Genomic DNA, 12,183 nt, shown 5'->3' with positions numbered 1-12,183 from the left:
TGGCATACTAGTCATTATATTAGTATGATTTCTAGTATAGATTACACTTTTTCTGACTAGTATGATTTCAACCCGAAATTCATGAATGAATTCATGTATGAATACACCACAAAATTCATGTTAGATAAAACAAATAATTTTTGATTCAGTATTTTGCAACAACTCTTGTTCGTGCGAAGTAACTAATAAAAAGGAAAACAAAATTATATTTGTCTTTTGAGTATTTAATGTCGTCTTGAATGAATCAAATTTTTTAAGCGTGTGACATCCACACCAAAAGATATAATCAATTTAAAAAAACATTTTGTAGTCAAAAAGGACCAAAATGAAAGTAGCTGCCATTCCTAGAGGGTTTGCGTAAAAGAGATATAGGGAATCTTATTTGCCATGAATTAAGCCATAGAATGAAGCCTTGAAGTCTTTAATATTATTAGGAAAACGCCCTGTATAAATAATAAAATAACTACTCAGTATTGGAACTACTTCTGAATATCAAATTTTGCAGTTTCAATCTCAGTTTCCATGAAAAATGTAAGAGCTAGGTAAAAAAAAAAATGATTTTTGAAATCTCCGTACTCTAATCCACCAAGAAACGAATTTTTACTCAAATCCGTCCATTATTCTATTTTTGCCCCCTTTTTATATGGAGACACAGCACTGTGCACCGTGCATTCAAAGGTTTTCGCTCAGCATTCGCTGAGCTCACTAAAAATTCATCTGTCCATAAGCAGATTACATGTAACCAGCGAACGCCTCGAACCCATATAAGAGAGCAAAGGAAAAAGTGGTTATCTGGCCAGGGAATAAACATTTTGGAAGGGGAGGAATGCTTTCCAGATCTTAACCCAATAGAAAAAACTGTGGGTACTAATATATTTCGTAGAATTTATGCAAGCAACAGGCAGTTCTTAATCTTGCTGTACACAATACCTATATCCGTTAGGCCGCAGTGCACAACTTTTTTTTTATCATTTATATAGCATTTAAGGAACTACCCAGCCAGCAGAGAAACGTAAATTTTTCCGACAGTGCAGTCTACTACAATTTTCCGTATCCGGAAACGAATAGAAAAATGACTACAGTTATCATTCATTTTCGTATCCGGAAAACGTTCGATACGTTCGAAAAAGATAATGTTATTTGAAAGCAATAATTGTAAATTATTTATTCAAGCTAAGCATTTGAAAGAGTCGGCAGTGGCTGAGCGTGCCGCTATTTGTTACCCTACAGAAGGTGCCGAGTTCGAATTTCGTCAGGTGTTTCCTGTGAAGTGCAGAAGGAAAGCGTATTGAACGAAAAATTCAGTCCGACAATTTTGAATAAAAAAAGCCAAAAAAGTATCCGTTTCCCAAACCATTTTCGGTACTTGTCTGTACATACATTCCTGCCGCACACTTTAGTGGGAAAACGGATCGTCTAAGTATCCGAAAACGGACGAAAATCCAGATCGATTTTCGGATTTTTTGCTAGCTGGGAAGCAGTTAATTTCCGCAAGAAATTTTCAACAGGCGCCTAAAGGAAGGCAACGATTCATTTTAGATTGGCATTGCTTCCCCTAGCTACTTTCCATTTTGCCTGTCTACTTACCATATCACCATTATCCCTGTAGGGAATTTTTAGATATTTGACAACGCGTAGGTGCAAAATTTTTGGTCAATAAGGAGTTCTGTGTCTTTCGCTATTGAAACCCGATTTTCTCTCCCAACTTTTATTCTTTTACGAGTGGTCCCGTGGAAATATAATGTGCGCAGGGCGTTCGTGGCGTTGATATATTTAATACATATGTATGTATGTACATAAGTGCTATTTAAAATTTGTTTAATTTCTTTTCTTAGGATTTTATCTTCCTTTTAAAATAATTTTTTTTTTGCGCAATGTGCGTACCTTTTGACATATGTTTTAAATATACTGTTAATTTGTTCAAAATTGTCAATACTCAGCATATGAGTTAGTATATGAAATCTCGTCAATGGAGTTACATGCTAAACTTATGAATAAATGAGTGTGTAGATTAAAACTTTATTTCGTTGTATTTATGTATAATCAAATATTTTCAACGGACTCATACCGTAATATTTTTTTTATTCAAGTCTTCTACGTCACTCGTTGCAGTTGTCTACTTTTTTTTTAATTTTTCGTTGTATATAAATATATCTACATGTTTTAGTATGTATGTATGTATGTATGTACTTATTTACACAGAAAATCGCCTGAATATTTGAATTCAACAAGGCAATTTCTAAAAAAAAAAACTATTTTATTAAACAGCAAATTTTAAATTTGTTTCTAACAGATTTTCAGTTAAGAATTTACCGGCAACGCACTAAGAGCTTTCAAACCAGCGTGCTTTTCTTAAATTTGCTTGATTTTTTTACTCATTTGTCTTCTATAAATACTTATTTTTGCTTCAGCAGTTCAAGTATTTAAATTTACTTTACTTACATTGGTTTTTATGCATGCACATTTTTTATTGTACGTTTGAATGTACATGCTTATGGTTTAAATCAAATAAATGTTTCTTTGTAAATATTTGTATATAATGTTCTTGTATTTGCTTTCTGTTTTAGAAAACTATACAAATTAAGTTTTTTCTGCTTGAGTTTTCTTAAACACTAAGTAATAAACGTTTGTATTCATTTTTGTCATCTCTTCCAAAATTTTAAAGTTGGAGCGGTTTTGTTGCAAATTCAAACGCTCGTAGTTACTTCCATACGATTAGCTGTGTGGCTGCCTTTGGAAATAAAAATTTACCATCAACTCAGAACCAATTTACCAGGCATTCAAAAGAAGTTTTCAAATAAAGCAATCTAGTATTTATTTACCAACGTAAGAATGCTACTGTTAAAGAGAAATTAATCCTATGAAAAAAAACAAATATATTATTAAATATGTATCTACACAAGTATGTGTGTATGTACGGTTGTGAAAATGTAATCTTTATTATTTTATGTTTTATTTTGTTATTCTGGTGTTTTTTTAAGTAATTTATTTAAGGTTGTATATTCCTAAATGCCTATGTATACAAATAATATACAGGGTTTTTGTTTATGTTTCTTATAATTACGTTAATTGCATTATTGCTTTGTACAAATTGCTTTGACATTCGTTGTATGCATTACTTGTATTACATGGTAAGCAATACGTTTTAACTTGACTCTATGCCAACTTAGAATTATTTATCTTCTTTTCTAAACTTTGTCTCAAGTGAGTGTAGAATGCGTTAAATTGCGTACTTACTTACTTTCATGCTTATATATTTAGGTATAATTGTATTTATGTTTTTAGTATATTGTATATCTTAATTTAATTCGTTGCTTAAAATTTACGTTTTATTGCTTTTGGATACGCGGCGTTGTTTCCATAACTGGACTTCCATGCGTATTGTTGTTGTTATTTCAGCTTCGTAATATTGCAAAACTTTCACATTATTCGTTGAGCAAAATTAATTGGACGTTACGTTGGTTTATGATTTAGAAAATTACTATTTATATATACTTATATCCTCAACGGCAAATAAAGGACTCACTTGTGAAATTTGTTGTCCGAAAAATTAAAAATCGTAGGGAAAATTATGACGGAGCTGTTACTGTGAAGGATACTATGAAATACCATTTTGGGGTATCTTATTTTTTTAGCCTTTTTAACCAGAAAATATTATAGTTTGAACTCCTACAATGGTCCCGTTAAAGTAAGTTGTTCAGATTTTAAGAAGTTTATGTTAGTAGACCGAATACTCGGTCGCGATTTGCTGATTTATCGGCTACATTTTCATATTCGGCAAATTTTTCGGTCGATTTTTTGCCGAAGCCGAATATTTTTGCTTGATATATCTTTTTAATCTTTGGTAATTTAAACGTATATGTACATGTATTGTGATGAATCAGTGGAAATACTTTCTTAAAAGTAGCCGTATTTGAAACTGAAATAAAGGAATATTGAAAAGAGTTGTTTATACCTAGATATTTGGATATACATATTTCAATATTGGAATGGTATCTTTCTGCACGACCCACCAGCGATCGCATAACAATGACTTTGCATAGAAAATGGATTGTGATTTGTTTAGGAAAGTGTTTTTTTTCTCAATCAATTTTTCACTTTAATTACGCTTAACCCTCTGCGACTGATGTGGTAGCGTGACAGACACCGAAGATTCACATTTTTCCTAAGCTTCGGTAACTAAAAACGCCTTTTCGACATATAGTTTATTTATGTCAGTATATCATTAATGTGTATTTAAAATATTTACAGAATTTTCAGTTTAAATCGAAAAAAGTTTATTAATATATATCTAACATATATATTTTGATCTGGAAAATTGGTATCTGAGAGATTACACGTCAATAAAATAAAGAAACTTCGGTCACGTCAGTGGCAGAGGGTTAAAGAAGGAAACATAGAAAGCGCTTTTTCTTTGAGAAATCCATTTATTTTATTTTAAAGTAAGTCATCGGTAATCGGGCAATTGTTAGTTTAAAATCGAACGTTCGGTTCCGCCTTCAGTCGGACACTAATAGCTAGTGGTTCAAAGATTGGAGAAAATTTGATTCTGACTCAACATTTCGTTATTAATGTTGGGAAAATTTGTATCTTCTGTATGTCATTGAAACCAACTAAATACATACGTTGGCCTTTTTTCCTTTTTTAAATTCTCGTGTACATACATACTTTATCTTTGACATCATTGAATGTAGACCACAACATAAATGTCTACGAAATTGAAAAAAAGTTAACCTCGTCCATAATCCATAACTTGGGCTACGCGCTGCTTTCCAATCCTGAATGTTCTCCCGATTTAGTCCAATTCGAGTATTTCCTGTATCCAAACTTGAGAAACAGCTTTGAATAAGACCTCACTGAAAGAAATACCTATTTTAACCCTTAATTAGGCGCATGGGGTCAAGGCCATTTCAAGTTGAAAAAAAAATGTCTTGGAGTTCTTGGAGTGCGCTCGCGCTCTTTCTAGCTTCCTAACTCCCCTCGGCGTACGTAAATTAGTCACGGCATGATCATCGGCGCGTACACATATGTCCCTACTCTCTTCATTCCTGACCCCATACGACCACTTACGTAACATTTTTTTGGCGGTGGTAGGTTTTTATTTTTGTATCTAAGTTTGAAGTTAAAGTTATGCTTTTCTTTCTTAAAGTTAACTAAAATAAAGAGCTTTCATATTTATGACAATACACATTTCGTTTTATTTATTAGGTCACGGCTAGAACATCGTCGCGTACACATGCGTCACTACTCTCTTGAGTGTTGACCCCATGCGACCACTAGCCTAATATTTTTTAGCGGAGGTAAGTTTTTAATTAATTATTTGTTTTTTTTTAAGTTTGAAGTCGAAATTGTGTTTTTTTTTTTTTGAATTTAACGATAATAGATTACTTTGATATTTTTGATAATACAAACTTGGTTCTTTTATTTGTAACACTCTTTTTTCAGCACTTTTATTGGGGTCACGCGGGACCGCATGCGACTAATTGTGTGATTTTCTTTATGCGCCTAATTAAGGGTTAAAAACCTTGAGGAAAGCTATTACACACTTGGAAAGGATACAAAAAGTCAAAGGACTCTGGTAGAAATGGATCGGGCTAAAGTGAGACTGTGTTGAGAAATAATCAAACCATTCGCGGAAAATTCGTTTATACAAGTAACAAATCACTGACTTATAGTAACTATTTTCTTATGTTTCAGATTGTTATTTAATTGTCGTAAGAACGCCTACGCTGGTATATTTAAATTTGAATTGAATATGATGATCAACATTATTTATTAATTTTTTCCATAAGTTCAATTCAATTATGGCTGAAAAGGGGGAAAATTTAAGTTAAGAATCAAATCAAAATTAAAATTGAGTTTTCTGTTTCACAACTTTCGCGAAACTGGCAATTAGAAAACAAGTTTTGCCAATTTATTCAGTTTCGGTCAGTCGTGTCCAGCAGGGTAGTTGGTATTATATTTATTATGATTTGTTTTGTGGAACGTAAATCACGCATTTGACGCCGTAGTCTACTTTTAGGCGTAAAGTAAAGTTGTGTAAATGACTACGCGACTGATGAATATGAAATCGTGCAGATATTGAGTTTTCTTCTAAATATATTTACATATGATTTATGAAAAACATTTTAAAATTTTAGAATACTAATTGAATCCGATGGTTCTGATTTTGCTTAGACTTTTTTCCATTGTCCTGATTTTGAGAGCTACTTCACATGTTTTTTGTATGCAATTATCGCCTTTTCGTTAAAAATGCTAAAGTGGGATTTTAATACCTACTTAATACAATAGATTGCATATTGGTTTTTCATTATTGCCTAAAATAGGTTTACAGTTTTAAAAGAAAATCTAAGCCATATAAATTTTTCGTTGTTTGTATTTATTGCTTTTGGAATAATTTTGTGAGAAGTTTACACACATCACACTTTTCTATGTATATAAAATTATTAGGTTTTCTAATAAATTGTTGTAATTGTTCGATTAATTGGAGTATATGTACATATGGATGTGCATGTACTTACATAAGTATGCATGTATGGGATTTACAAATAGTTTTGTATAACCATTTAATCTTACTCATCACAATAATCGAAGTCGTTGTTGTCGAACACTGATTTACACAAAGATTCCAGACTATGTCGTCCTGCCGTTGAACGATTTTCCTAAATTACCGTTATATACTGGTGCATATGCCGTAAGTGGGTTACATACATATTTTATCTGTGCTCTCCATATGTATGTATGTATGTATATTTTTCTACGAAATGCCTGTGCTATAAAAGAATTATGTACTTGTGATACTTATAAAAGTGCTATGTATATCTAAAAAATCGTATATGTATTATATGTTATAAATATGTGAAGGTACTTTAGGTATATATGTACACCAATTGTTAAAAAGTGCTATATACATATTAACTATTTTTTGCATGTATGTTTAGTGGATGCTGCTGTAAAATGTTCACGCTCTCTTTACGCCCTCAAATCATAACATTAACATTAAAAGAGACAATTATGTAACTAAAAGAGTAAGATCCAAGTACTGTGAATATGAAAATCGATAGCTAAACCCACGTCAGTAACTAACTATGCACTGAGAATTCAACCCTGAAAGAGTAATATACCCATTGTCTATAGTTCTGCAAAAATTCGCATAGAATGCGTGGCTCATGTATCGTTACCCACAAGCGAGTTTATGCGGAGTTTTTCCTCTAATTTAGTTTACAGCTGCCGCTTAGACATTGCCTTTGGTATTGCTGCTCTGCCCGCCCCTGTCACTCTGTCTCAGTCCTATTTTGATTGTGCGGCGCAGAGTATGACAATTTTCCCCAAAGAATTTCTCCGATATTCCACATTAAATATGCACTTGGAAGTGTAAGAAGATGGCTGATAGCATTTGAACTATTCGAGTAGAACATAAAATGTTTCATTACCCCGAAGTAACTTTTTCTTTGCTACCTTGGCTATGATTACCTCTATTATAGGATAGGCTTAATTGCTAGCTTGTTTGGCAGTTGAAGTTCCAACTTCGAACATAAGCTCCCACTCGAGCTATTTTGAACGACAACGCCTGGACTATAAGTAATTTCCCACACCGGTTTTATTATAATGAGCTACAGCTTTTTATTAAAAACTAAAAACATTTTCATGGTTAAAAAATCGTAACACCAGTCCGGAATAATATAGCCTCACACTGTGAGTAGAATTAGTATGAAAGCAGGAGGAAAACGTTATCACTACTTCTACTCGGAGGACTTGCAACTAGGACGTATGTTATGGAGAAGACATTAGGGAGCTCTCGAATTCTTGCAGAGCTCTTGCAAGGTGCACGGATTGCAAGGTTTTCCCATAGAAAATCCTGTTTTTACCGTGCAGAGAGATCGAAAAATTACACTGAAGTTGGCATGACGTCGGAACCAGTTTGTCTCCAATACCAAATTTGACAAGGGATGACGGAAAATCGTTCCAAAACGCATCACTTCGAAAACCCCCTTGTAAGTCCCCTAGAACTATGAAAAGTCACGTAGGTATCACCGGACCTTCTCACTCTTTGCTGGGATCGCGTGCTGTCCCATAGAAATATAGAGGAAAAGGAGGCAGCGCGGTCAGATGGGATAAATACGGAAAACTTCCAGAAACTCAATAAATCTGTAGTAACATAAATTGCATTTTGATGCTCTAGTGATGGCGATTACCAAAGAGTTCTCTCTGCAAAAAAAATCGCTATGAAAATGAGGGGAATGCAGACAAGCCGACTTAAATTCCTGCGGTGGAATTTTCCCCCCCGTTTGTAGAGATAGAGATGAAAGGCTTGGACATCCTTTATTTCTTTTGTGATATAAATTTCAACACGTTAATGCCTTAAATATCCACTATGCCTTTTCTCCTTGTAAAGGTTTGGTGACTGTGTCTCCCTCTGACACTATCTCGCAGAGGGCACTCACCAGGGTTCGGACTTGAAAATTCGTAAACCGCAACGATTTGTTTCTCAGTCGATTTTTGGTTTAGTCCTTTTCTTAGTTTACAAACATGTATGTACATTTTATACTATTAACAAAATATATATATTGTACACACAAGTACATATGTATATTCAAACATAACTATGTGTAAGCCAGCAAGAAAGCAGCGACGGCAACAGCAGTCCTATCCAGACTAATGGGGAACGTCGGAGGGCCAAGACAAACGGTCTAGGCAAGTATCAACAGGCGTAGTACGATCCATACTCCTCTATGGATCGACAGTTTGGCTCAACGCTTTTAAATGGGCATCCTACATCTCGGCCACTAATGATACGTATCGCTTATTTGCTCTTAGAGTGGGTTCAGCTTTCAGAAGCGTTTCCATGGATGCCGCTTTTATCATCGCGGGATTATTCTACGAAACAAGAAATGCGAACCGAGACCAATCCCACACAATACGCACTGCAGCACAATGGCAGATACGGTGGGACAGAACAGCAAATGGCAGGTGGACTTACCGCCTCATACCAACAATATGACACTTTGCTCAGCAGGCAACACGGCACAGTTGACTAGTATTTGTCATCAGTGGACACGGATGCGTTAAAGTGTACCTTTGTCGCTTTGCACATGTGCAAAACCCTGACTGTTTTGGATAGGGGCGGATCCAGCGGGGGGGTTTTTGGGGGTTAAACTACGTGTCAGTCAGTGGCGGACCCACGGGGGGTATTTTAATACATAGACGCCATATTATACATACATACGCGCCATATTAAAACACACCCCGTGCGTCCCTTAAACCTAACCCTTAAAATAAATATGAGTAAATTATAACTGCAATTGCAGTAAAGTCCGAACGCTGGTACAATTCCATACATATGTACATATGTATGTATCCAACTGGAAGTTCAGTGTTTTCCATAGTCGCTTTGCTTACCTATCCAATGCAAAAAATTCTTGACAGGAAATGGTAAGCCTCTACGGGAAAATAGAGAAAGTACTTACGACAAAGTAAAATTTTGCGACTGTCATGCCATGGCGTATGGTAAGACACTTCATTTTGCCATTTAGAGTCATTTAGAGTAAATTATAAAACTATGCGCAGCTAGTTTATTATTATTTCAACCTTTAAAAGCACCTAAAAATTAACTGTTTAATTCATGATGCAAAAAACCACATTAACCGACTTCCAAAAACGGAGGAGGTTATCAGTTCGTCGGAATATATATATTTTTTTTTTATGTATGTTACTGCATAACTTTGGACCGGACCACGTCAACCGATTTCGATAATTCTTTTTGCATCGGAAAGGTAGTGTCACAGACGTGGCCCCATACTAATCCGGTTTAGATCTGATCATTGGATCATGAAATATATATATATATATATATTTTTTATATGAGAATTGAAGTCGGTTTTGTTTTTTGCTCAAAAATTACTTGATAAAATGGTCTACTAAAAAGTGTGCATGAATATTGCCATATTATTTTTTTAAAACTAAATGCTTAAAAGTCAACTGTGGACATTTTTTTTTTTAGAGAACGCACTTGTCGCTGAACCCTATCTAATAAATTAAAATTGGTGTTTTCCAGGCATAGCACAACAATGGATGGATCTTTCATTTTATGTGACTACATTCATACACAGAGCGAAATTGAATCGATGGTCTTTGCAGAAAGAAAGTAATCTTTGAAAAATAATAGTTACAACAATAATTTTGTAAAGATTTTATAAATAAAACAAATGTTGTGTATTTTCAAAAAGTGATTGCGTGTATTTAATATATTTGTAATCGTATTTGTATATGCATTTTGTATTGCTAATTTTAATTTTGTGTAGTGTTTAGTCTCTTAATTTTAATGATAAATAATAATTATTAAATAGTTTTAATAGTACAATGTTAATAAAAAGTATTGTTTCTCATTTTAAATGATTTTCAATCAAATATATGTATTTATAAATTGTTTTTAAATTATTTTCTTGTTTTTTTTTTAATATTGTTTTAAGCAAAAATTTGCGTTTAGTATATTTTTGAAATATTTGTGAAGATGTGCTAAATATTTACTACCAACTTCACTTTCCTCTTGCTAAATTAATTGTGACTACATACATTTGGTTGTTTGTTGCCAGAACTAAATTTTTTATGCTAAATACAAATGTATGTATGTACTTTGAAAAATAATTCAATAGTAATAATGAAAATATTTTTTGTTTTTTTATAAGAGTATTTACATGCTTGTTTGTATGCATTTATATACTGGGTCTTTTTTTTGTTTTTCTTATATATATTTATGTACTGTGTATGCATTTGTGTAAATTTGGTATATTATATGTGTATATATGAATGTATGCAAGTATGTACTGTTTATTGCTTAAATGATCTTAAACCTTTAGGGTTATGCAAAAAAAAAATACTTAAGAATTTATTTTTTTTAGTACTAATGTATTTCACATGACTGTTGCTGTGTGTTATTATTATTTTTTAACAATATAAGTTTTGTATATGAATATCGCTTAATTGATTTTCAACATCCAAACATCAGTGTTTGGCATGCAATGCATATACGCAGCAACTGGCTGTAAATGAATAACTCGATAATAAATGCTTTATATATACATAAATACATATCTTAATAACTCCTAAATAAATAAATTAACCAAATGTTAAGATAAAACCCTTCTCAACGGCATACTTTTATTAACATTTCATGTTAATTAGTAATAATTGAATTAGTCGCATTATTAAAAAAGTGAGTATTGCTTTGGTACTTTAGCCGATGGCTGCGCTAAAGCTCTTAACGACGCACCCCCCCCCAGCCGAAGCCACGGCTTGGTTGGGCCAGTCAAAAGCTCTGCTTTGCTAGATGTCTCTTTGTATTGCTATTCAAAAAGTTTTCTATTGACTTTGCACAAAGTTTCATTATGTTATACGCTTAATACTGTTATTTGCTAGTATTTACACTTTCTTGCCTTTCAAATTTTTTTACTCAAAATAGGTGTAAGTATTAATAATTTCAGATTTCAAAAACTACATAAGAGTCATTGAAATCAGCGGTCTCAAGTTACGGACGCCACTTGCTCGTTTTTTAAGTATTCGTGTGCCTTTGGTTAAGTAACTGCGTTTATTGCAGTCTTCTATGCTAATCTGCCTAACTGCTTTTGAGATCTGCTATGAAGCTGATTTTGATTTTCCTAAATATTTTATTATTTGTCGGTTTCTTATATGTAAATATGTATGTATTTTCCTACAACATACTTCCTTTGTCATCAACTAGTTATTACCATATATTTACAATTCGAATACAATTTTTTTTTGCCAGAGTCTACTATGCTCCTTTAAAAACCTTACTAATCTTACCTATGTATTGTGCAGTTGAAATGTACATATTTCAAAATGCCACCAAAACCTCTAATGGGATATTAAGAATACATACTGGAATCTACTTAGGCTTTGCACAATACATAAGTACTATTTAATTACATACTTGTTATTTACCTTATATTGGTTGTATTTATGTATTTTGTTTTATTTTAGCAGTACGCTAGGTTCTAGTGACTAGAGAACACTCGATTAAATGCTGCAAGAGTTGCTTGAAGGATCCGACAGTTATTTTGCAGAGTACAAAACTGGTTATCGATTTTTTTTTAAAGTAAACATTGCTGAACATAAAATTTATCTGAGTACACACACAAGTTTGTGTATGCACACTAGGCGACAAAT

The sequence above is a fragment of the Rhagoletis pomonella genome, unplaced genomic scaffold (assembly GCF_013731165.1).
Source record: "Rhagoletis pomonella isolate Grant_MI unplaced genomic scaffold, Rhpom_1.0 Rhpom_scaffold_00010, whole genome shotgun sequence".
Classification (NCBI taxonomy): domain Eukaryota; kingdom Metazoa; phylum Arthropoda; class Insecta; order Diptera; family Tephritidae; genus Rhagoletis; species Rhagoletis pomonella.
The sequence above is the reverse complement of the archived record's forward strand: the minus strand, read 5'-3'. Positions refer to the sequence as shown.